Genomic DNA, 25,966 nt, shown 5'->3' with positions numbered 1-25,966 from the left:
TGAAAATTGTTTTTAATGAAACCAGCCCCAAAAATCGTGAACAACATATCAACTAATCTATCGAAGTTCTGAAGTCAGTAACTGAGCAGTTTTCTTCTAGATTTGAGCAATTTCGAATGTTGGAACAAACAATCCAATTCATAAAGTACCCTGATGAAACAGAATTCATGGATCTTAAATTAAATGGCTTTGAGTGGTTGGATTTAAAAGATCTAGAAATGCAACTAGCCAATTTCCAGTGTAATCCTATCTGGAAAAGAAAGTTTATTGCTCTTAGAAATGAATTAGAAGAACTTGAGTGGGAACGTCTGCATGATACCGCATGTAAAAATTCAGACTGTGAAATTCTAAGCGTGTGGAATAGCCTTCCTGAAAAACTTTCATGCTCTTAAAAATCTTTGCTAAAGCTCTTCTAACAATTTTCTCTTCTAAATACTCTTGTGAAACTCTATTTTCTACCTTAAATAATATCAAATCGAAATTTATTTATTTATTCATATGGAGTTTCCTCCCTTTTCTCCCCCGTCCCTATTGGGGCGAGTTGAGCCCCCTCATGGGGGGGGTAAGTATTTATGTCTGTAGATCTGTGTGTGTTCACGGGGCCGGTTTGCCTGCTTGCGGGATGAAAAACCCTAGATAAACTGGAGGAAAAACCCTAGATAAACTGGAGGAAAAACCGTGCTGTTCACACCCAAGACCGGCTAACTTGGCTATGGCTGAGGAAGATCCTTAAGTTCCTCACGTCTGCAACGGGAATCAAATCCAGGATACTCCTTCCCCAGGCATATGGTTGTGAAGCGCAAAGCCACTAGTTTAACCGTGCGGACATCAAATCGAAAGGGAGAAATAAATTGAGCAATGATTTGAGCGCTGCCTGTGTAGCATTAAAATGTACACACTATTGCCCTTCTATAAAGCAACTTTCTACCAGTACTCAGCAACAGAAAAGTCATTAAATGTAATGTAAGTTTGTAATTTCCCTTTATTAAATTAATTGTATAATATAAATTCATAGATTTTATATCAATGTCCTATTAAATAAATAGCCTAATATGATATGTATGTCACCATCTATGATTATGTAGTTAAATTTATAATACATGTATTAAAGTTGCACATCAACAACGTCGATATTTTAAAAAAAGAGATGCTTGACACACCTGGGTAAAAAGGTTTGCCATCACTGATCTAGGTGATTGATTCAATCAATACAGAATGCATTTAATATAAACATTTTTGATACTCTCCCAATACACTTGTGAATTGTACTTTTGATGTATTGTGAAGCTTAATTTACTTTTGTATAATACTACCAGACACTGGTATGGTATTTTTTTGTTAACACTATAGTAATAGTATTATCATAAGAATATCCTCCCACCACACTCACACACACCATTGAGGACAGTTGCTTAGGCTAGGGAAAAATATATGTGCAAGTGTGAGAAGTAGCTAGATGATGGAAACCCAGCTGATGATATTGAGCAAGGCCACCTTCACCAAATGTCATACATTCTCTTAAACTCATTCACACTGAATGTGCTCACTTTTCAGCAAGCAAATTGTTCCACACTCTTTGCTCTGTGAAAGAAAAATCTAGCTCTCTACCATTCTTAGCCACACACAAACTTAACTTCCATGGTTGAATGCACCTTGTCCTCTGTCCACCTTTAATATTTACCAGTGTCTGCATTCCACATATCTTGATCTGTCCTTGTAATCTGCATTCAGTAATCACAATGTCATCTTTCTTATTCTTCTTTTCAGCCTTTCACAGCTTTTTTTTTTTCTCATTTGGAACACAGGAGACCAGATCTTCACACTGTAGTTTAGTTGTATCAAGGCTTTGTAAAGAGACAGTGACTTCCTTATCCTTATACGAGGGTGGTCTGAAAAGTTCTCGGCCTAACAATGAAAAAATGAATTTATAATTTCAAAATTATTTTTATTTTTCAACATAATCTCCCTTAAGACTAATACATTTATTCTAGCAATGCTTCAGCGCCATTATCCCGTCCCTGTAGTGGTTTTCAGTAAGATCTACAAAATTCCCCTCTACAGGTGCAATCACCTCTTGAATCGAAGAGAAACGCCGACCAGCGAGGAAGAGATAGAAGTCACAGGGAGCCCAAATCTGGGGAATAGGATTGATGTTCCAACAATTCATAGTGCAGATCCCTTAATTTTCCCATTGCCAAAACACCTTTGTGGGCAGGTCCTGATGAAAAATGATTTTTTTCTTCTGCAAACCAGGTCTTTTCTCACAAATTTTTTCATCTAGTCTGGTTAAAAGAGCAGAATAATATTCCCCAATTATTGTTTTACCCTTTTCAAGACAATTAAAAAACAAAATGCCTTTTAACTCCCAAAAAACACCAATGTGCCATGACCTTTCCTGCTGATGGAACTGACTTTGTCTTCTTTGGTGCTGAACAACCGGCTTCTGTCCCCCATTTTGACTGCTGTTTGGATTCTGGTGTGTAATGATGAATCAAAGTCTCATCCATAGTAATAAATCAACGCACAAAATCAGTTTTATTCTTGTTAAAATGCTCCAAGCACTGTTCAGAGATTTTCATGCGAATGCATTTTTGATCTGCTGTGAGCAAGCGTGGCACCAATTTTGCACAAAACTTTTTCATATGCAATTCTTCATGCAAAATATATCCTACTTGTTCTTTTGAAATGCCTATATACTGTTTCCTAATGAAAATGACTAAAAACAGCTAAATGTTTAAAAAAAAAAAAGAGCTAAAAAGGAGTTAAAAATAAAAATCATTTTTATTTTTCACTTACTTTATTCAAGTTGAAGTGATACTTGCATATAAGTGGCTAAAGATATCTTCCAAGTGATCTTCTGCACTTAATTCACCCACATTTTAATTCATCAGATACTTGATAGAACTCAAGCATCAAATTGTAAGCCTATCTGTGTGTAAGTTGTTGTTGTTCAAGTGGTGGAGAGGCTGGTGAGAACCAGGATCCAGAATTGGGTTGACAACATTGGTACTATCTTTGATGGACAGCATGGATATTTGGTAAAAGGTCATGTTTTAGTAATCTACATACTGAAATTACAATAAGGTGATGGCTTCATTGGACAAAGGAGATGGATACACAGTAATATACTTAGATTTTGAAAAGGCTTTTGATAAATTACTAGAGTCAAACTAGAGCAGATGGGGTTGGATAATAGACTAGTGCATTGAATTGGAGATTGGCTGGCTGACCGGTATCAACAAGTTGTGTATGGGGGAGCAATATCCTGGAAGAAGAAAGTCACGTGGTGTGGCTCGGTGGTCTGTTTTAGGGCCATTGCCATTTAACCTGTATGTCAATGAAACTGGGCAAGATTTGACTGTAGATGTTCAGTTGTTTGCAGATAATGCAAAGTTGGGATGAGGAGTAGAGCAGATATTGTGGCCTTACAAGAATACTTGAATTGATTGAGTGAATGGGTTCAGGAGTGGGGATGCCATTTCAGTGTAGCAAAATGTAAAATTTAAAATTTGGGAAACAAAATGGGATATAGAATTTATGCTTGGTAGGGATATAAGGAAATAAGAAATCTTGGGGTGATGATGGATAAGGATCTAAAATTTAGACGACACAATTGCCATAATTGTGAGGACAACCCAACGAATTCTGGGAATGATGTGGAGGACGCTGACTTGTAGAAGTAAGCTGATTCTTGTTTTGTTGTATAAGGCTCTGATTAGGTCACGCATGGACTAGTGTGCACAGATTTGGTCACCTGGTTTTCAAAGGGATGAAATGATTTTCAAAAAGGCTCCAGAGGTTTGATCTCTGGAATGTTGAATATGAGGAAAGGTTGAGAAGATGCAGTTTACTGAGTAATCAGGGGAGAACAACAGGTCATCCCTGGAAGCTGTATGAGGAGGGTGTGAACAAGGGAGTGAGAAGCATGTTTTTTGCATGCAGAGTTGTGAATGATTGGAATGTCTTGCCTGAGAGTGTGGTGTCCACAGAGAATTTGAATGTGTTTAAGGCATGGTATGATGAGCTGTGAGAATGACAAAGGGACCTCCTAGATGAGTCTTTGACTTCATGGTGTCATAGGGTAATATCTTTTTTGGGGGAATGCCAGTCTTGGTTACTCCCCTCCCACACAACCTTGAATTAACCTCAAGGAGTGATATTAGAGTGGGACGTCCTCTATGTCTCAGACAAAGAGATTGCTCTGAAATGAAAGATCAAGGCATGTCAGCCACGAAGAAAATATTCATACATAGGGATGATCACTTGGTTTCCACCAGGAACATTATCCTTACTTTTAACAAACCCAAATCACCATCTGTGAAATCTAGATATTTAAACAGTCCAGTTAGACTCTACATCCCTGATCCTCTGCATTTTTTTAAATGTCAAAAGTATGGTTATTCTTGAATTGCTAGTATGTGGCTCTGCAATCTGTGCCAGATATGGCAGTAAATTCCACAAGAGCAAGAACTGTAAGCGCAAAACACCAAAATGTCTTAATTACAAGGGAGATCACATTACTTACTCCTGACCGTGCCAAAGATGGAAGGATGAAAAAAAGAGTTCCAAAAAATAAAAACTGAGCAGTACATCACATATCAAGAGGTGAGGAAGCAGTATTCCACAAATATAGCAAAATGTAGTAAACTTCATGATGAAGGCAACTCTAAAGAAAGCATCAGTAGTGACTTTGAGACATATATCAATCTCACCTTCTCATAACCACAACGTCTTTGAATAGTATGATTTGCTTGCTGTCTCCGTAAAGTGTATAAAAAAATTTTTAAAAAAAAGGCATAGGCTCATTCCAGAAAACATGCCAAAAATAGTTCCGTTTCACAAACATCCACTAATAAAAAAAAAAAAAAAATAATAATAATGAAAAGTGCTTCATGGAAGTTCAAAGACATGCCTCCAGAACCTTGAATAGATGATCTATCATCAGATGGAAAGGATACTTCTGTTCCTCTAAATAAAGAAATAATATACACTGGCTGTTCAGAATTCTACAGAAAAGAAAAAAATCCAAGGCTAATGAAAACAAAACTCCTCCACATTGGAAGCGAGATGATACCACCAAAACGAAATAATGAGAACATTTTTATAATGGAAATGTTGTGGATTCCATCGAAATATCGATGACAACGAGGCTCTCTTGCCAAAATATAAAACCAGTATACTTCTGCTTGCTGGAAACATACTTGAAGCTGAGTGAGAACTTGGGACTACGAAATGCTACCATCATTCGAGGGTAAGGCCATTGGATGGAACTGACCATAGAAAGGTAGGCTGCCATCCTTGTGGACAACCATACCTGCTTTCAGCAAGTCCTGCTTAATACTAATGTAGAAGCAGTTGCTATCTGACTCTTCGATGGAACTCTAATAACAGTATGCTGTATCTACCTTCCTCTTGCTATATATATATTTCTCAAGACGACCTTCATCTTGAGATTAAGTTACCATCTCCCCTACTTATAATGGGGGATTTAAATGGACACAACACTTTGGGTAGTAGTGCCAGCACAATCATCAGAGGAAGAGCATATGTCAAACATATGCTCTACAACAATAATCCCTTCCTGTTGAAGATGGGAAGCAATACCTTTTTTCACATGCCTACCCCCAAGATTCATTTGATTTAATTGTCTACCTTCTCTCCCTTTTCCACTGTGAGAGAAACAACCTTTTTTTCCACAAAACAGTCTGGCTTCCATAAAAAAATCATGAAACAACTGATGTATTATGTCTGGAAACATCCATTAGGGATCCCTTCCTGAAATTGAGTTTTGTTTTCTCTGATATGGAAAAAAGCATACAACACTGCTTAGAGATTTAGAATACTGAAAGACCTACACAATTTTGTTCTCAGAGGGAGATTTCCTCCATCAAGAACTTTCTAGTTGAATCTTCTGAGTGAGAATCACCCTCCCAACCACATATCCATGAGAAGGGAGTCCCACAAGGTTCAGTTTTAAGTATCATGCTTTTTGCAATTCTCATTTTGCCAACTCAGTAACTGAACATCTCTCTCCAACTCTAAGTAATGCCCTCTATGTGGATGACTTTATAATTTTCTGTCATTTATGTAATATTGAGAGTCATCAAAAGACATTTGTAGCAAGCCATTGATGATCATCTTTAAAATGTGACTTGCAAATAGGTTTAGATTTTTGTATCAGGTGACGGTTCATTTTTGCTGCAGACATGGTCTTCATTCTGATACAGAACTGAAACTAGGACAAACATTAATCCCAGTTGCACCAGAAACCACATTGGGACTCGCATTTGATAACAAACTCAGTTTCCTACCTCACATAATTCAATTATGTGATAATTATCATAAATCAGTGAACATCCTTCACACCCTATCTTTCACTTCTTGGGGCTGCAGATAGATGTTCTTTGTTCAGTATTGCATACTTATAAGATTGAAACTTGTGTATAGGTCTGAAGTCTTAACCTTCTGCCAGTTGCTAAACCTGTTCATTATCAAGCCATAAGAATTGCAGCTGGAGCATTTTCAGCTTTGTTCATATAGTTGTCTCTGTTGTATCTTATAAAAATAAAGTCATTGCCATTACCATCTTACATAGTCAACTGTTTTTTTATCCAATGTGGGAGAATCTTTACAACACCCATCATACTGCCATACAACCCTTCGATTTGTGAATAAAAGGTCTTCTACTAGGTCTAGATATTGGGGTATATAACATAGCTCAGATGCCACTAAACACATGATGCCCCCCATGGTATACACATATTACCATATGCTTTTCTATTTTCAGGCTACCCAAATTTTCCATCTCTCCTGTTGTCTACTAGAAGCTTTGTCAAACTCGGAATTGGATATTCTTATTTTGTACCTGTTCACACACACATAGGTCAAAATTTATACTCTATTGAATTAAACCTGAAATTAAATTGCAGCAGTTTAGTCTGCACAGGGTTCTTTTATTTTTTCTAAGATTAAGAGGAAGTTGTTCTTGCTCATTTCCAGATGACCAGGTTATGGTCATCTCTCTCACACGCCCTCTTTCCTATTGAGAGTGTGATGACATGCCTGTCTATGTGTGAATTCTGTAATATCAATCTCACCACCAGTCATGTTTTAATTGACTGCTCTCATTTTGCCAATGAGCACAGTCATTATTTTAGCCATATTCATAATTCATCTGAGCCCTAACAGGCTCAGATGGATTATGAATATGGCTAAATGAGATTTCATCAGATTCACTAAATGTTTGTCTTTTAAATTTTTGCAAGAAATAAACATTTTCCACTATACATAGATCATATACATATTATTTTTATTCAATGAATGTTTTTTTTTTTTACTTAATGGGCTTTTAATACATAGTTGTTTTTATCCTTTTATGCTTTTTTACACTTACTTTTTATCTCCTTTTTTTTCTTGCTTTATATATACCTATTTGCACTTGTTTTTGTACCCATTTAAATTTGTTTTTATACATTTTATCTGCATCTTTTTCATTTATCGCTCCATTAAACTCAAAATCAGTCAATCATCTTAATCATTTATCAAACTTGATTTTCACTCTATTGGAAAAAAAAAATTACTGAGGCATAACCAGTTTTCACAAAAATCATGCTTTCCCCTTCCATAGACGATCATATTCCTATTCACTTATTTCTAAATTTTGTCATTGACTAACTTAATACTTTGACCTCTTCTCCTACTTCTGTCTTAGAGATTTTACAAAAAAGTAGAATCATTTTCTACAAAATCACTTTTCTTCAAAAAAGTAGAAAAAGTTGATTCACTGGTAAGAGGAGTACTTGAGAAGAGTATGATGAAATCATGTTTTCCTGGTGCTAAGATTAAGGATGTTAATGATGCTGTAAGGACATAGAGTGAAGTTAAAAGATGTTTATTTTGGCTTGTACAAATCATTTAGCAGGTAACAAATGTCGTATGCAAGAAGATATGAAAGAGTTGCTAGTGCATGCGAAACTGAAAGTTGTGAGTCTGTTGCCATGGTATGATAGAGGCAAACTGAGATGGAGAGCAATAACTGCAAATGAGTCAGTGTGCAGATTGCACAGGAGAAATGGTATAGAGTTTGTGGATGTGTGGAGCGAGTTTGATCGAAGGAAAGATTTATATATGGTGGCCTTGAATTTGAATGAATTGGGGATCAGGAGGCTTGAGAAAAGCTCTGAAGTGCTGATTCAGGAAAACTAGATTGTTTAGGGAGGATGCAGGTGAGTATGGGTCCAGGCAACCTAGAGGTTAGTAAGTGGGAGAGTGGTCACATGATGCTAAATATGTCATCCCAGGTTCTTAAATTTATTGGGCTAAGCAACACAAGGTGTAAAGGAGGTTGTAGAATTAAGGGGATATTGCAGTGTATGTATACTAATGCCGAAAGTGTTTGAAATGAGGATGAGTGTTTGCCATTGGTTAACTTAACTTGGCCAAAAGCTATAGGCATTCGTGAGACTTGGTTGACTTAGGATGATATAGTCTTAGGAATAGAATGCTTAAGATATAGTATCTTCAAAGAGGATAGAATGAACAGGATGGAGAAGGGGCTTTGCAAACAGATTGTAGACAAATTGAAGTCAAAAAAAAAGAGTAGAAGTACATCAGGGGACAGGGATGCAGAGCGCAGTTCATTTGAGGCTATTCAGGTGTGAGACAGAGGCCAACAGAATAAAATATGTATTTGGTTGCTACTATAATCCAGAGTATAAGGGACAATATAGGTGACATGCATTTGCAAATTAGCAAGATGAGTGCAGCTTCAATAATTATTATGAGGGATTTCAGCTATGAGAATATAGACTGGGAGGAGAAATGGTCACAGGGAGGGAAGGAAATGGAATTCATTTACCTGTTGAGAGAAGAATACCTGAAACAGCATGCAAGGGAGGGGACATGAGGTATGAGAGTACTGGATCGGATCATAGCATCAGAGAAATTAACAGTAACCAATATAGCTGTGCTGCCTCCACTTGGAGAAAGCGATTATGTAGTTTTGAACTGGAAATTATCCCAACATGCAGAATTTTCTGTTAAGAAAGGGTATATGTGGAATTACAATGCAGGTGATTATGACAAGCTGAGCAGTCAACTTTCAGCAGTGCCATGTCAAAAGAATTTGAAGAAAGGAAATGAGGTGGTGGTGGTGTTGCATGGGAGGTGGTCAAGGAGCGTTTAAAGAAAGCAGTATCAGAATGTGTATACTTAGTCAGAAGGATAAATCAGGTAGGAGTTAGATGGATGAATAGCTTCGTTAAGCAGGGATTGTTGATGGATTATATAGAAAAAGGTGATCAGCTTGCCCACAATCTAGGAACTGGGGGATGATTGCTGACCAGGAGTGTGTGTGTGTGTGTGTGTGTGTGTGTGTGTGTGTGTGTGTGTGTGTGTGTGTGTGTGTGTGTGTGTATTTTTATTTAATTTTATTTATTTTTTTTGTTTAACTTATGTAGATAATGAAGATACCTCTCTTCAGTTTCTATGTTAAGGCTTAAGTGCTGGGAGAACATGATGTTGGAGGTTTAATGGAGTATTGACAGCACTAAGAAAGGATTCAAAACTATTTTAATGATTCCAATATTCATCTTGTCACTAAGACATCTTCAGGGAGTACAAATAACACTTATAACACACACAAAGGCAACACAATACTCGACGAAAAATGAAAAATGTTGGTTATGATGACCCTAAAGTCCTCTCTAGGTGGTGTGCCCTCCAAGGACATTTGTAGGTGGCCTTTTATGTAAATTGGGACCTCTGACAATGCTCTCCATGGGAAGTTTTTTGCACCTATATTTGTTTAAATTTGGTTGATTTCCATTGCAGATTCCAAAAAGAAACTTTCTATTATAAATTTACCGTGATGGAGCGCGGTGGATTTCTTCCAGATGATTCTGTGAGTTGTATCCAATATATAGTCTGCAAGACCAGATTGACCATAGTCATGTTTTCAGATATAAGTTTTGTGTTCATCAAAATGAATGGTGACTGATCTACCTATTTGTCCAAAGTAAGCCAACTTGCAACTCCCTCCTCTCTTGGTGCTTCAGACAGGAGTGAGCTGGTCTTTGGTAGAATGGATAAGGTCTGGAGGTTGCACTTTTTTAAAGACCTAGTCATTTTTTTCTGATTTACCCCATTTTTAGGGGATGGTGATGACATTTCTGAAATCCTTTTGAAGGGATGATCGAGTATTGGGGGGTTGTGTGTGTGGAGAGGATTGATTATTTTTTTTAAACTCTGTAACTGTTATAACCATTAGATAAGAAGGTGTTTGAGTTCTGTTGAAAGATAGGTTCCACTGTAACAAAGATTGTGAGCTCTGTTGGTTAATTTTATTGATGCCATATTGTTGGGAGGGGGTTATGGTGGGAAAGGGTGTGAATGTACTGTATCTGCTTGTATGAGAGAGTTTTCTGTATACAGTGAAGGAGAGTTTTACCATTCAGAAAGCATGTCACTAAGATGTGTAGAAAGGGTAAACTATTGTTATTTTTCTTTTCCATCATAAAGTGTAGCTCAGTCAGTATAGTGAAGTCCTTTGTTCAGAAAGACCTTGGTTCAGTTCCCATCTATGACAATGAAGAACCTTTATCCTGGCTCTTTTGACTAAGGGTGAGTTAGTCCTTCTCACTCTGAGGTAGAGGTTTTTTTCACCTGGAAACTTGGGTTTCTGGCGTGGTCTAGTGGTTAGGATACCTGGTTCTCACCCAGGAGGCCTGGGTTCAATTCCTGGTGCCGGAAAAATAACTTTTCTCTCAGAAGACCCTGTAACTGCTAGAGAGTGCATCCCCTGGGTGGCAGATAGGGGAGCCCACCAGATATGGATGGGTGGTCCGAATATGTTGAATAAGGACTCGTGGACCAACAGGGCCACAGGGGGCTATCATCTTGGTAGCAAGGGAAGTGGCTTTCTCATGGTCCCCTAGCTGGGTCTATTTTCTCTCTTCCCTCTTCTTTGAGGTAGGCCCCTTGCTCTTTAATCTTTCCTATATGGCATTCCTCGCCCAACTCTTGTAACTCGCGACCCTAATGTTATTAGAGTAATCGAGGGCTATGGGTCATTCTATTTCTATCTCTACTCAATCTCTATGTCTTCTCTTTAAAATTCTCTCCTACCACTTAAGGCAAGTGTGAAGGCCTCAAGATGGCAGCCCCATCACCAAGCTAGACTGCAGATGGCCAGTAACCCTCTCAGTCAAAATTTTAACCCACTAAAAAAGACTCATGAAGATAGTAAACGGACAGAATTTTTTAGTAATGAACTGGCTTGGAATAAGGATTCGAGAAGAAAATTATCGAAAACAAAAAAAAAAAGCAGAAATACACCTATTGGAATATAGCCACCTGGAATGTGAGAAGTATCCACCACAAAATCATAGAACTGGACCAAGCACTAGAAGAAACAAATTGTAAAAATAGCAGTAATTACAGAATCTAAAAAAAAGCGGAGAGGAACAGACGAAACTGAAAATTATATCTATATATACAGTGAGGTAAAAGCAGAAGAGAGAGCTAAATCTGGTGTAATGATCTTTCTACATAAATCTCTTAGAAACAATATAATCCATTAAGTATAGTTTCTGGGAAAATTCCCATGTTACTCCTCTTAAACACTATTAATATAATTACGGCTATTATAGCCTGTTTTTGTTTAGGAGTGTCCCTTATTTTAATACATTGGCTAACATTACTCAAAAAAGGGGTATATATATATTTTTAGGACATTATGGGTGAGTATAGATATAGAAGGCAATTATGGCAGAATAAAAGAGGTGGAAAAATTTTGTACATACCTTGTTTTTGGTTCTATGATGCCTTCTAATTCCAAGATCCTGCTGAAGGTTGTTTATAAATGGGGGGGGGGTGTTTTGACGCGGCAAATAAGTTTGGAAACCTGGGGGGGGACGAAGGGGAAGGGTATCCTTATGTGGAAACTGGGACAGGGGTTAACGGGGTGTGGACCGTTTCGGTCGTCGTCTGACCATCATTGGAACCTGTCCCAGCTCCGATGAACTTTTCCGGAATGAGTGTGATGAGTCGCTCATTCCGACAAGGTTCCGATGATGGTCAGACGACGACCGAAATGGTCCACACCCCGTTAACCCCTGTCCCAGTTTCCACATAAGGATACCCTTCCCCTTCATCCCCCCAGTTTATAAACAACCTTCAGCAGGATCTTGGAATTGGAAGGCATCATAGAACCAAAAACAAGGTATGTACAAAATTTTTCCACCTCTTTTATTCTGCCATAATTGCCTTCTATACTCACCCATAATGTCCTAAAAAATATATTTACCCCTTTTTTGAGTAATGTTAGCCAATGTATTAAAATAAGGGACACTCCTAAACAAAAACAGGCTATAATAGCTGTAATTATATTAATATAATCCATTACAACTTTTGGAGCGATAGAATAATAGAAATGAGAATTAAAATAGACAGAGGCTATATGACAGTAAGTGGAACTTATGCACCTGAAGAAGGAAAAGAAGAGGACTCAGAAAACTTCTACACCCAACTGCAGAACATATTAAATAAGACCAATCCTAAGAATCACATTTTGGTAATAGGAGATCTCAATGCAAGAATTGGCAATAAACCATATAAACCAAACATAGGACCTATCGGTGAACTTAACTGTAATAGAAATGGAAATAGATTAAGAGATTTTACTATAAGCAATAACCTTAAAATAATGAACACCTTCTTCAAACTTCTTGTATCTCTAAATATTTGATATTGCTGATTATGAAATCAAAAATGCTTCTTGTGTCTCTTGCTTCTGGGAAGCAAGAGATACAAGAAGCATTATTGATTACATAATCAGCAATATCAAAATGTCAGAAATGATAATAGATACAAGAGTATACAGAGGATCTGAAATAGAATCAGATCATTACCTTTTAATTGGAAAAGTAAAATGGGAACCAAGATGGAAAACAACAAAAAAACACAAGGAAAATAGAAATTTTGAATCTTTCAAAGTTAGACTTTTGGACGACAGTAGTTTTAAAGACTTATACCAAAAATGAATAAAGAACTGGATGACAAGTATAAAACAAAATCAGAACATAGAAAAAGAATGGTCAAACCTAAAAACCATGATGACAAAAGCTGCAAAAGAAAGTTTAGAAACAAAGAAAAAGTGGAAAAGAAAAAGAGTTCTTAGGGACTGGGATGATGAAATTAAATGCATTATTGAAGAAAAGAAAAAAGCATATAAAAACTGGCTCAACCTAAAAACAATAGAATCAAAAATTGAATACAACAGAAAAAAAAAGCAATAGCAAAAGCAGCATGCAGGAGAATAAAAAGAAACAGATGGAACAATTTTGTAACAAAATTAGAGAGAGACTGTATGCTCAAAAGACCTAATGCATATAAAATCCTCAAAGATCTAAGCAATGAAACTAGAGTAAAAGCTGATATTAATACCATTAAAATAGAAACATGGCAAAATCACTACCAAGATCTGTGGTATGATGAAACATTCAAAACAGAAAACTGCCCTTTGTAAACATCTCTGATAACTTGGAAAACATCACTCTAGAACAGCGCTTAAACAAATTCCAGGTGGATATATTCCAATAGGTGTATTTTTGCTTTTTTTTTGTTTTCGATAATTTTCATCTCGAATCCTTATTACAAGCCAGTTCATTACCAAAAAAGTCTGTCCGTTTACTATCTTCATCAGTCTTTTTTAGTGCAAACAGAGGATTGCATAGACTACTTGCCTCTGGATCCTCTACACCAGTGCTTCCCAAACTGTGGACGGCAGCCCCCCCCCTTGGGGGAGCAAGTTTTGTTGAAGGGGGCCGTAAAATAATGAAAACAAATTTAAAATGTTTTAAGACTAAGTAGTTTTTTTTTTAATCTTAAAAGAAACGTATTTAATTTCTATTGTATATTATTTCTTTATAAATCTGAAATCTGAAAACAAACCCTAACTCAATATCACCAGAGTTAAAGATCGGTACTATCAACATAAGAAGCCTGAATGGCAAAGAAATGGAGCTAGCTGAGGAATTAGATAAGTACCAGATCGACATAATAGGGGTGACTGAAACAAAAAAGAACAAAACTGGTGAGATCTTTCTAAACAATAAATACAAAATGTTATATTCAAGCAATGACAATCAAGGAAAAGAAGGAGTAGCCATAGTATTCAACACAAAATACGAGGCTAATCTTCTTGAATGGCAGTCAGTTTCAAGTAGATTAATGTGGGCAAATATGAAAATGGGGAACTGGACAATGAGACTTATTTGTGCCTATGGTGCCACAGAAGGTTCTACTAAGGTAGAAGTGGATGAATTTTTTGATGCTCTAGAAAAAGCAACTGACACAATGAAAAAGGAAAAGTTGGTCCTTGTTGGGGATCTAAATAGCAGAGTAGGAAATGATTGTGAGACATACAAAAATATTTTGGAAAAATTTGGAGAAAAGAGCAAAGCTAATAATAATGTCAAATATCTTTTGGATTTCTGCTCAGGACATGGACTGGTTATTACTAACACCATGTTCCAACATAAAAATGTGCACAAATTCACATGGAGAGAAGAGGCTAGGAATAAGAAAAGTCTCATTGACTATGTTATTGTTGATAGTGATGTCTTCTCCCTGGTGCAGGACACCAGAGTGTACAGAGGATTTGAAATTGGAAGTGATCACTATTTAGTCTTGAGCAGGATAAAATTGAATTTCATATTGAAAAGAATAACATGTAAGAAAGTTTTAAAGCGAATAAAAGTTGAGCAGCTCTCAGATGTGAACTGTAGACTAAAATACAGAAAGATTATTGAAAAGAAAATGAAAGAGTTTGAGAACAGGAATCAAACCTTGGAGATTCAGTGGCAAACTCTGAAGAAAACATTGATTGATTCTGCCAGAGAGGCATGTGGTGAGGTTGTGTGCAAGGATAAAAAAATCAGAACTCCCTGGTGGACACAGGAAGTTAAAGAGGCAGTGAAGGAAAAGAAGAAAGCATATCAAAAGTTCCTGGCAAATAAGTCAGCTTTTACTCTTACAGAATACAGAGACAAATGTAAGAAAGCTAAACAGTGTGTAAAACTAGCTAAACCAAAGTCATGGGAGGACTTTGGCAAGAATATAGAAAATAAATATCAAGAAGGTGGCAAAATATTCTGGAGGTTGTTGAAGAAGCTTAGGAATGGAGGAAAGAGTGCTGTAAAAGGAGTTAGAGATGATAAAGGTGACATGAAAACAGGAGAAAAAGATATCCTTGAAGTATGGAGTAATTACTTTGAAAAACTGCTAAATGAAACAAGCAGTGATGACAGCACAGTGGTTAAAAACACTGACCAGGCATGCAGTCAGGAATACATATCCATACTCGAAGTAGAAAAAGCCATCAAAGGCTTGAAATGTGGAAAGGCAGCAGGTGTAGATGATATTCGACCAGAAATGCTGAAGTATGGTGGTATAAAAGTCTTACAGTGGCTGCACTGCATAGTTCAGAAAGCCTGGACAGAGGGACGAATTCCCGATGATTGGAGTAGAGCTCTCATAGTACCCATATATAAAAAGGGAAATAAAACTGAATGTGAGAATTACAGAGGTATTTCCCTACTGAGTGTTCCTGGCAAGATGTATGCAAGTATACTTGAGAAACGGTTGAGAAGAATTGTGGAAGAAAAGCTTGGTGAAGAACAAGCTGGATTCAAGCCAAATAGAGGGTGTCAGGATCAGATCTTCACTTTACGACAAATAGTCGAGAAAGCATGGGAATACAACAAAGATCTGTATTTAAGTTTTGTCGATTTGGAAAAGGCATATGACAAGGTGCCAAGAGAGAAGCTATTCAATACGCTGCAGTTATATGGTGTCAATGGGGCATTATATCAAGCAATACTTAGTCTTTATTTGAGTTGTGAGTCAGCAGTCAGAATTGAAGGAAGTACAGGAAGATGGTTTAATGTTAAATCTGGTGTGAGACAAGGATGTACATTATCCCCTCTGTTATTCATTATCTATATGGATCACATTATGAAGGAAAGTGGTATTAAACCTGATATCAAAATTGGAGATGTTGATGTCAGCTCTTTACTTTTTGCGGATGATGTTGTACTTCTAAATAAATCTGCTACAAGTCTGCAAGATTCTCTGACTAAATTGAATAGCTGTTGTAATAGATATGGTATGAAGGTCAGCAATAAAAAGACAAAGACAAAGAAAATAGGCAGAATCATTGAAAATGTCAAGTGTGTTGTGAATGGAGAACCTATGGAACAAGTAAATCATTTCAGCTACTTAGGCACAATTTTTACTGAAGATGGTAAATAAATATAGAAATAGACAACAGAATCAGCAAAGCTGGTATGGTGGGAAGTCAATTGAATAAATTCATATGGAATAAGAGAGAAATTAGTCGGAACACTAAATTAGCTGTATACAAGACAGTGTTCAAACCAGTTTTAACTTATGGATCTGAGAGCTGGGTCAGAAGTAAAACACTTGACCAAAGACTATAGACCGCAGATATGAGAGTCCTGAGAAAGATTATAGGCGTGAACAGATGGCATCAATGGCAATATCATATTAAAAATGAGAATATTAGGAAAGAACTTGACATTGTCAGCATCCAGGAATGCATTAGCAGAGCTAATCTCAGGTGGTATGGTCACTTAAACAGAATGGGAGAGGAAAGATTAGCAAAACAAGTGTTCTCTGCCAGGTTGGCAGGAAAACAACCCAGAGGAAGACCAAGATATAGGTGGATTGATACGGTACAAAGTGCCTTAGACGATAGAAATATAAGATCTGATAATGTTGGAGTCTTGACAAGTGACAGACTGATTTGGAGGAAAATTGTAGGTAGGAAGTTAGTAATGATGTAATTTTTTCATGTAGTACTGTCATCCTGTACACCCCTTGAGGGTACATAGCAGGAATTTGATGATGATGATGAGAATAAAAGTCATGGCCTTCAAAGGTGCTAATCCAATAAGAAGCAAAATAGTAATAAACAACAAAATAATAGAGCAATTAAATACATTCAAATATTTAGGTTGCACAATGTCATATGAAAATGAAGCTGATATAGAACCAAAGATATCAGACTTTTTTAAAAGTAATAGGCATTATAAATAAAATTTTTAAACCCAATTATGTACAAAAACACACACGAGTAAGAACGTACAATACAGTTGCTAAACCAACCTTACTTTAAGGCAGTGAGATATGGACAATAAAAAAAGCAGATGAAAGAAGAATTGAATCATCTGAAATGAAATTTCTGCACAGGACTGAAGGAGTCACAATAATGGACAAAATGAAAAGCAGCGAAATCAGAAAAAAACTTGGAATTACAACCTCCCTAAATGAAACAGTGATTTGCTATAGAGAAAAATGGAAAGAACACATACTAAGAATGAATAGAAGCAGAATACCTAAACAAATTCTAAATTACCACCCAAAAGGTACTGGATGCAGAGGAAGACCCTTAAAAAGATGGAATTGAGTCCGGAACAGGCCACTTGGCCTATAAACCTGGAAAGGAAGAAGAACTTGGACTTTTTTTTTTTTTTTGTCCCTCAGTACCAGCTTCTCTTCCCCTCCGAACACATATGGACCTACAGTCATAAGATGTATATATATATATATATATATTTTTTTTTTTTTTAAACACACACACTTAATCCTTCATCAGGAGGGCTCAACCCCTTCCTCTTAAAGGATGGGGAGAAAGAGGGGGGAACCCATAAATAAATAAAATCAGAAACTGGATTCTTGGACCATCGAGGTCACAGAGAAAGGCATTTTAATGTGTCTGGGCCATGAGGTCAAATAGAGAATACAATAGAGCAGCATTTAGATGGTTGATGACGCGTCCATTTAACTGCTATTTGATTTATCCTCTTGATTCTGGATATACAGTTTGATATTGTTTCTTGACCATTTTGAATTGTTATCATACCAACAATATGTAGTTTGGCATTAGTATAGTATAAAATGTAGAACCTTTCTTGAAAGCTGCACACTCAAAAATTATAAACTACAACAAATTAACCTAATAACTAAATTAAAAAAAAAAAGGCTTATTTTTCTGTTCATGTACATAAAAGTAATAAGCAATTTGGTGGCTGTTATTATACATTTAGCATTTGTTAAAGAATTGTGTGTTATGCAATTCCATACTGTTTGGAATGTTGGAATGCATGCATGTCTTTGATGGTTTTCTTTACGTAAACAGGTGGTTTTAAAGCAATATTTTGTTATATTCTTTAGGACCAGGTAAAAATTCAATGAACACTTATTGTCTAGTGCAGGGGTTGGCAACCTTTTTAAGTGTGTGTGCCAAAATCGCCAAATCTTGGATCCAAAATTTTCTCACATGTCAACTGAAATTTGGGGGGAATATGTTGTTATTTGGTGTCTTAAGTATTGGGAGAACAAATAATCAAAAATCACACTAGAGTAGTAAAATCAAAGAATATTATGAGAGTGATTATTGTAAATGATGTAAAGTTGAATGAATATAAATAGTGACAGAATTTTTACTTAAAAGTCCTTCTACCCTGTTGATAACATGGATATTTTTTATTTGCCTTTAAGTGTAATTCTAGCTTATATAGCCATACAATTTAAAGAAGCAATTTTTAACATCAGCAAAAGAGTAAATAATTCTGAATTTTTTTGTTTTTGTTCTTTTATAAAGATCAATCAGACGTACTTGCTTTGGCAGTACATATACTAAAATTGGAACGATACTATTATTATTTTTATTATGTGACACCTCCAAGGACTCATCGAGGGAGAGAGCACCTTCTCTAAAACTCTCCATCTTCATCATTCAATCCACCAACTACATCAGACCGCATCATCTACTGCCAACCACTACCGCTGGTATTTTCACATACAATTGCAAACATCTGTTTGCAATTGTATGTGAAAATACAATTTGAATCCTTCCCACGGCAGGATTCAAACCTGCAGCCTTTTGGCTGGAGAGTGGATACGCTAACCACTCGGCCAACCAGGCTGGCGAGAAGATCTACAGAGAAGATTAGCATGCCCCCCCCCCTCTGCAAGGATGACATGCAAAATCGTGACGCATTCTGGGGTCGAGAGGGGGGGGGGGGGCAGTGATAAGTATTGAAGCAGTGACATTTTTATGCTCTATACTAGATTTTCAACCTTTTTCATAACACGGCACACCTAGACTAATTACTAAAATTCTGCGACACTAGAATTATATCCTTTTAATTTTTTTGATGATCTGGCAAAAAATAGGCATAATTTTGATTGATTTACACACACAAGAAGATGAAAGACCAGACACTAATAAATAAATGCGCAAATTACGACATTATTTCTTTCAATTAATTTGTTTGCATAAATCTTGCGGCATACCTGAAGACCTCTCGTGGCACACCGGTTGAAAATCGCTGCTCTATACTAATGCCAGGAGTATCCGAAATAAAGGTGATGAATTGGTGGTGCTGATAGCATCAGCCTGGCCAAAGATTATTGGGATCTCTGAGACGTGGTTGACAGAGGATGATATAATAACATGAATTGAAGTAGAAGGGTATAGCATTTTTCGGCAGGATAGGAAAGGAAAACATGGGTAGAATACTGCTTATGATAAGTGATGGCTTATGTCCTCTAAGAGTGGAGGCTTTGGAAGGCAGTGACACTGATGGTTTTGAAAGCACATGGTGCGAGGTAGAAGTGGCCAAGACAGGATATTTAGTGGGGTGTTACTACAAACCAGGAAACACAGAGGGTGAAGAGTAGGAGATGTTCAGGTAGTTGAGCTTGGCAAGTGCAAGAAGAATGATTGTTATGGGAGATTTTAACTACAGCAGTATAAGCTGGGAAGAGGAAAATGCATGTAGTAATAACGGGATGGAATTTCTAGAATTCTTGAAGGACAAATGTCTTAGGCAACATGTAATAGAGGGAAAAGAGGTTCAAGTGTTTTGGATTTGGTCATAGCATCAGAAGAGCTGATAATGGTGAGATGACAACTCCCCCACCAGTTGGAAAGAGTGACCATGTGGTTTTGACTTGGAAGATGAATAGACATACAGTTGTATCAAAGAAAAGGGAACGTATGTGGAATTATGAGGTAGGTGATTATAATAGTCTTAGGCAGGGATTGGCAACCTTTTCAGACTCGCAGGCCACATTCAACTTTTATTTTTAATAATCGGGCCGCAAGCATTTATTTAAGAGAAAATAGTGAGTGAAAAAAAATACTTCAGTTATCAATTTTTATTATGTCAATCTTAAAAATCACAGAAATATTTAAAGTATGAGATGAAACACAATGAGAAATTATTATCACGTAAAAACAAAGTAATATAGTATATCCATCACCATATGTATGTATGAGGGGTGAATATTCTGGGTGAGCTAAGTGTACGGTGCTCATCCACGAAATATCAGTATCACCCATATTATATTTTTGCATTTATTCCTGTTAAAGACCCCCCCCCCCCCCAATTGTTTGCAGACTTAATGCGATTCCTAAAACTGAACATAATATACTGTACTAATACTTCATTGTCCTCTTCATGAGGATAATAAAGCATTAATGCTTCATGAAGAAGGCACTTTTCGATGCGTAAACATTGCATCACATTCACGTTAATAGCCCGGGTATGCTTTCGAAATGCATACACCTTTGCGTCCTTTGAAAAGATGGTGCAGCGGGTCAGATTCTTAGCTTTCTAATATTTTTAAATCGCTGAGAAGGCGGGGCTGGGCGAGCTAAAATTTTGAGCTCACCCAGCACCTAGCGGCTGTGATTGGTTATTGTGTCAACCAATCCAATTGAATGTTGTCACTTGTCATGAGTTGAGCGATTACTATATCTGATGGCTTTATTACAAATAGCTGTTACATGTTTTCTGGAACTGAAAATTTAAAAGTGGAATGTTAGGATAAATAAACTAAATATTTCTCTTGCTATATAGTATAGCATCTGTTGAGGTTTCAAAGTTTTTTAACGATATAGAGACATTTTTATTCTAGTCTTCGGAAATAACAGACAGTAAAAAATATATATTCCTGTATAAAAATGAATATTCTGTGTATTATAAGATGTTGATCTACAACAAAATACCAGCATATGTGAGATAAGACAGAAGAACTCCTGATACTAAAAATAAAAATAAATAAAAATCTGATGAATGTAGGATTCTCGAAAGTGTGGATAATTCCGATAATGACCAGATGCTATGTATACTGAGTCTCAGTAAACAAAAGAAATTTTTTGGAAAATGGAGCAGAATATACACAAACCAGAGAAATACCCATTACATGGGCAACAAATTTTATGAGATAATTTGCTGCTCCATCAAATGATATTTATTCCTGCCTTGTCTTGTCTAGACTTCATAGGATCGTGCTATTCACTTTACCCAGCAACTTATATGACACACATCACAAATTTTAATTATTAATAATTCGTTTGCCATTAATGAAAGTATTTCTAATCACACTTATCCTTTCATTTCTTATTCTAATGTCTTATAAATGATGGTTCACATATTTTCATCTTTGAGTATTTCAAATATACCAACTTATATAATATATACCAACCTATGTAGGGTGGGGTAACAATCGGTTTCCTCACCCTATATAGGTTGTTTGTGATTGTCTGAGAAGTACTAATGGTGGTGGTCAGCGGTAGATGGCGTTGGTGTAGTTGCTGTCAGTTGGTGCATTGTGAGTGGTGTAAGCACAGTTGTAGAGTAGATGCCCTCCCTTGATGAGTCTTTGGACTCCCTGGAGGTGACAAATAATAATAATAATAATTAATTGCATCGGACCAATTAAGATGAGCGCTGATGTGCTATGCACTCTCAAAACTTTCATACATCGATAAAAATGCAATCATACAGTTATGGGCATCTTCAGAGGGAGGGGGGAAACAGGGAATCTCCCCTGGGCTCTAGTAAAAAAATTCCACAAATTACAATCGTAAAAGTGATTGTCTTAAAATTTTATTATGAGTTGGCCTGTTTTGGCCCATTGCGGGATAACCATAGAATACATGTTTTATTGCAGCAATAAAACACGTGTTCCTGTTTTTGGTTCATCTTTTTCTGATTCGTGAACAGCGAGACCAGTTTCGTTTGCCCTTTGTGTCTAGTGAGTCATTGAGTGAAGTGTAAATTTATAGTGAAACAAATTTAAACAGAAAAATACATTTTTAAAAGGTAAGTGTATGTAATTTAATATTATTTTACTTGTTAGTTTTATGATTTTTTTGCTTTTAAACTGAAATAATTTAATTTAGGATTTGTGGATTAATTAATTAACCCACATGACAGCACAACCAACCGAAATGGGCACACGACGCTACTAGTACGTATGTCTCCCTGCTTAATGTGACTTTTGTGATTGTTTTCCCTTAACTAAATTATCTAGATCCACTTTATAACGTGAGGTGCAAATTCGGATCGAAACATGCCAATGTTCATCAGTCAGTCGAGAAGTAATTTTATTTTTTCTAAAACTCATGGCAGAAAATTCTTATTCACAAATGTAGGTGCTTCCAAATGCACCTATCATCTTTGCGAAACTGATTAATCCTTCAAATTTTTTTTTTTTTCGGTAAGCATCGATCAATGTTCAATATTAAAAGCGTTCAAACATAATCGTATTTCAATGCAATTTTTTTATGAAAATCCACAAATCTTTTTGAAAATTCTGTTTGTAAATCTTCAATAATACCAGCAAAAGTTTCCTTTTGTTTATTTCCAAGTTACACGGGAGATAGCACGAAGTATAGATATAAAATTATTTTTAATTTATTATTCATATTATAAAACGTATTATTTAAATAATTCAACATATGGGACAAATGCCATGTAAGTACAGTCAACCCTTTACGGGCTGCCAAAAATGCACGTTTGGGCCACATGTGGCCCATGGGCTGCCGGTTGCCGACCCCTGGCCTGGTCTTAGGTATCATCTAGGGTCAGTTCCATGGAGAGCAGAATTGGAAGGCCAGGATATCATTAGTGCTTAGGAAATTGTGAAGGAATATTTGTTAGCAGTAATAGTAAGCTGTATTCCACGAGTGAAGAAGTGGACACAATTTGATGTTAAGTGGATGACAAACAATATCAAACAGGAACTGCAGTTGAAAAAGAGATTATGGAAGAGATATAAGGAGAGGAGTGGAGGGCAGATACACGAAGAATATAAGATGCAAAACTGGAATATGAGAAGAGATTGGCACTAAGATCCAAAGAAAATCCTAGGGAATTTTTTAGCTATGTGGTCAGTAGGAGGAGAAATGATTGTGGAAGAATGACATTGCAGGATAACAATGGGGATAGAGAGACTGATGCAGAGAACATAGTGCAGTTGTTCAACGAGCACTTTATTGGAGTATTTCATCCTGGAGAAGAAGGTTTTTAGAGGTGCAAGAGGAGAGTGTGTTCCAAATACCGAGTACACTGGATACCAGTAAAGCTGTGGGTCTGGATGGTATTTCACCACGAGTTTTGAGAGAATATGCTAAAGAACTGACAGCTCCGTTGATCTGGTTCTTCAATAAAAGTGTCTGGCTGCAGGAAAGGTACCCAAGGAATGGAAGGAAGGTAAGATAGTGTCACTGCACAAGGGTGGTAGCAGACTGGAAGCATCTAATTATAGGCCAGTGTGTGTGTTTCATCAGTAGTTAAGATCTTGGAGAAATTAGTGAGGGATTATATACAGCGTTGGGCAGATGAGGGTAATGTTATCTGTGGGAATCAACGTGGATTTGTTAAGGGGTGCTCTTGCTTTAATAATATGATTGCTTTTTATAATAAAGTGACAAAAGCAGTTGATGAGGGAAAGGCATATACTGCCATTTTCTTGGATTTTGCAAAGGCATTTGACAGGGTTCCACATGATAAGCTGATATTTAAGTTGCAGCACATGGGTTTAAATGTCGGGTTAGTCAGATGGATTCAGGATTGGCTGTCTGATAGGTATCAGAGAGTTGTGTATGGTGGGGCAATATCAAGGAAGCAGATGATTACAAGTGGGGTTCCACAGGGCTCAGTACCAGGACCTGTATTGTTCAGCCTTTATATCAATGACATTGTCAATAGACTGCAAGGGGATATTCATTTGCTTGCAGATGATGTGAAGCTGGGAAGGGGTTATCAGTAATAGTGCAGATGTGGCAACCCTGCAATGGGATTTTAACTAGACAGATGGGCAAATGAATGGGGGTGTCAGTTTAATGGAACAAAGTATAAAGTCTTGAAGGTTGGGATCCATCCTTGGGAGGATGCATACTCGATTAGAGGAGCTATACTGGAGGAAGTATGGGAGACGAGATCTGGGGCTGGGATATTCATTTGCTTGCAGATGATGTGAAGCTGGGAAGGGGTTATCAGTAATAGTGCAGATGTGGCAACCCTGCAATGGGATTTTAACTAGACAGATGGGCAAATGAATGGGGGTGTCAGTTTAATGCAACAAAGTATAAAGTCTTGAAGGTTGGGATCCATCCTTGGGAGGATGCATACTCGATTAGAGGAGCTATACTGAGGAAGTATGGGAGACGAGATCTGGGGCGGGGGATTGATAAAAAACTGAAATTTAGGGAGTATATTGCAAAGGTGGTGAAGATAACCCAGAGGATTGTGCAATACTGAGGACGCTGACGTACAGAGATAAAAGTTATCATTCCATTGTATAAGACCCTGATCAGACCACGCTTAGACTATTGTTCTCAAATTTGGTCCCCAGGATTTGAAGGGGATAAATTAACTGTGGAAAGGGAACAGAGGCAGATAACAAAGATGGTTTCAGGACTATACAATGTCAGTTATGAGGATCAACTGAGGGAATGTGGACTGCAAAGTTTGGTGGATAGGAGCGGTGATATGATCGAGACTTTTAAACTATTGAGAGGCAGTTACAGGGTAGACTTTGGGGAGTTCTCTCACTTGGTGGAATGGTGGGAAGGAGCAATGACAAGGGGCCATCCCTGGAAGTTATGAAAGGAAGCTGTGAGCAAGAGGGTGAGGAGTGGTTTCTTTGCTTGGAGGGTGGTTGAACCGTGGAATGCATTGCCTGAGAGAGTGGTTAGAGCAAGAACGGTCGATGGGTTCAAGGACTGATATGATGAACTTTGTGTTTCCTAAGAACGACCTCCCACAATGAGTCTTTTGACTCCATGGAGGCCTGGATAATAATAATAATAAGTTTTTTTCAGTGTATTACAGTGTACAATCTTATAATCATTTTACTTGACTAAAGCAGAATAAGAGAAAATAAAATTAAAGATATTATTTTATTAATTCTTAATCCATTACGAGTAATACATTAAAATTACAGATAAAAATAAAATGTTATTTTACCCACATAATGTATTAAACAGAAGTTAATCTTTACCATTTTTTAACAGAAAACATCAAATCAAAACTAGAGTAAAAAAAATAAGGGACGTTTTATTTATTTAGCATCAATGAGACTTCTGCTGCTGCATCACTGATGACAGATAATTTATATGAGGCTTATATTTTGTAACCTTTAGAGATTATGCATGCGCTACTAGTTTCGTCTGTAAGGCTATTCCTATTACAAGACTTAACAAAGTTATCACTGAGAACAATGATTCACAAGAATATGTAGGTGTAAAAATGGATAGCAATGCTGTTGCAAGGGTTTTTAAACATACAAAAGTTTCTGGAATAGTATTCCAAGTCCTTAGTACCTCATTTTCTGCACTTTCTCTCTGTTACTACTTTGAAAATCAGTCAACTGCATTTCAAAATCATCCATATTTAACCACTAAAACAGCTGCAAATCTAATTCATCCAGTTTTATTGTGTCAGGAAATTTAATGAATTTTGCAGTCTATTCTAATTCTCTGAACTTAACAAATCTTAGAGAAAACTGCTCAACAGTTGATGTTTATAAATAGCTTTTGAAGACATTACGTTGGCGGTCTGTTTTGTCATTTTTTTAGAGATCA

At 36.8% G+C, this 25,966-nt stretch overlaps 1 protein-coding gene and 1 non-coding gene across 4 annotated transcripts in view; both read left to right on the top strand.

Moving 5' to 3' along the window:
* The window catches only part of Asap (ArfGAP domain of ASAP), a 718,739-nt gene that overhangs the window by 39,083 nt on the left and 653,690 nt on the right, over positions 1-25,966 (top strand). The gene's annotated exons all lie outside the window — the stretch shown is intronic.
* Positions 10,678-10,749, top strand: TRNAE-CUC (transfer RNA glutamic acid (anticodon CUC)). Its single transcript has one exon. It is a non-coding gene; the product is annotated as a tRNA-Glu (tRNA).

The sequence above is a fragment of the Typopeltis vanoorti genome, chromosome 21, assembly GCF_054136105.1.
Source record: "Typopeltis vanoorti isolate ZY-2024b chromosome 21, IOZ_Tvanoo_1.0, whole genome shotgun sequence".
Taxonomy (NCBI): domain Eukaryota; kingdom Metazoa; phylum Arthropoda; class Arachnida; order Uropygi; family Thelyphonidae; genus Typopeltis; species Typopeltis vanoorti.
This window is presented reverse-complemented; position numbering and strand designations above follow the sequence as displayed.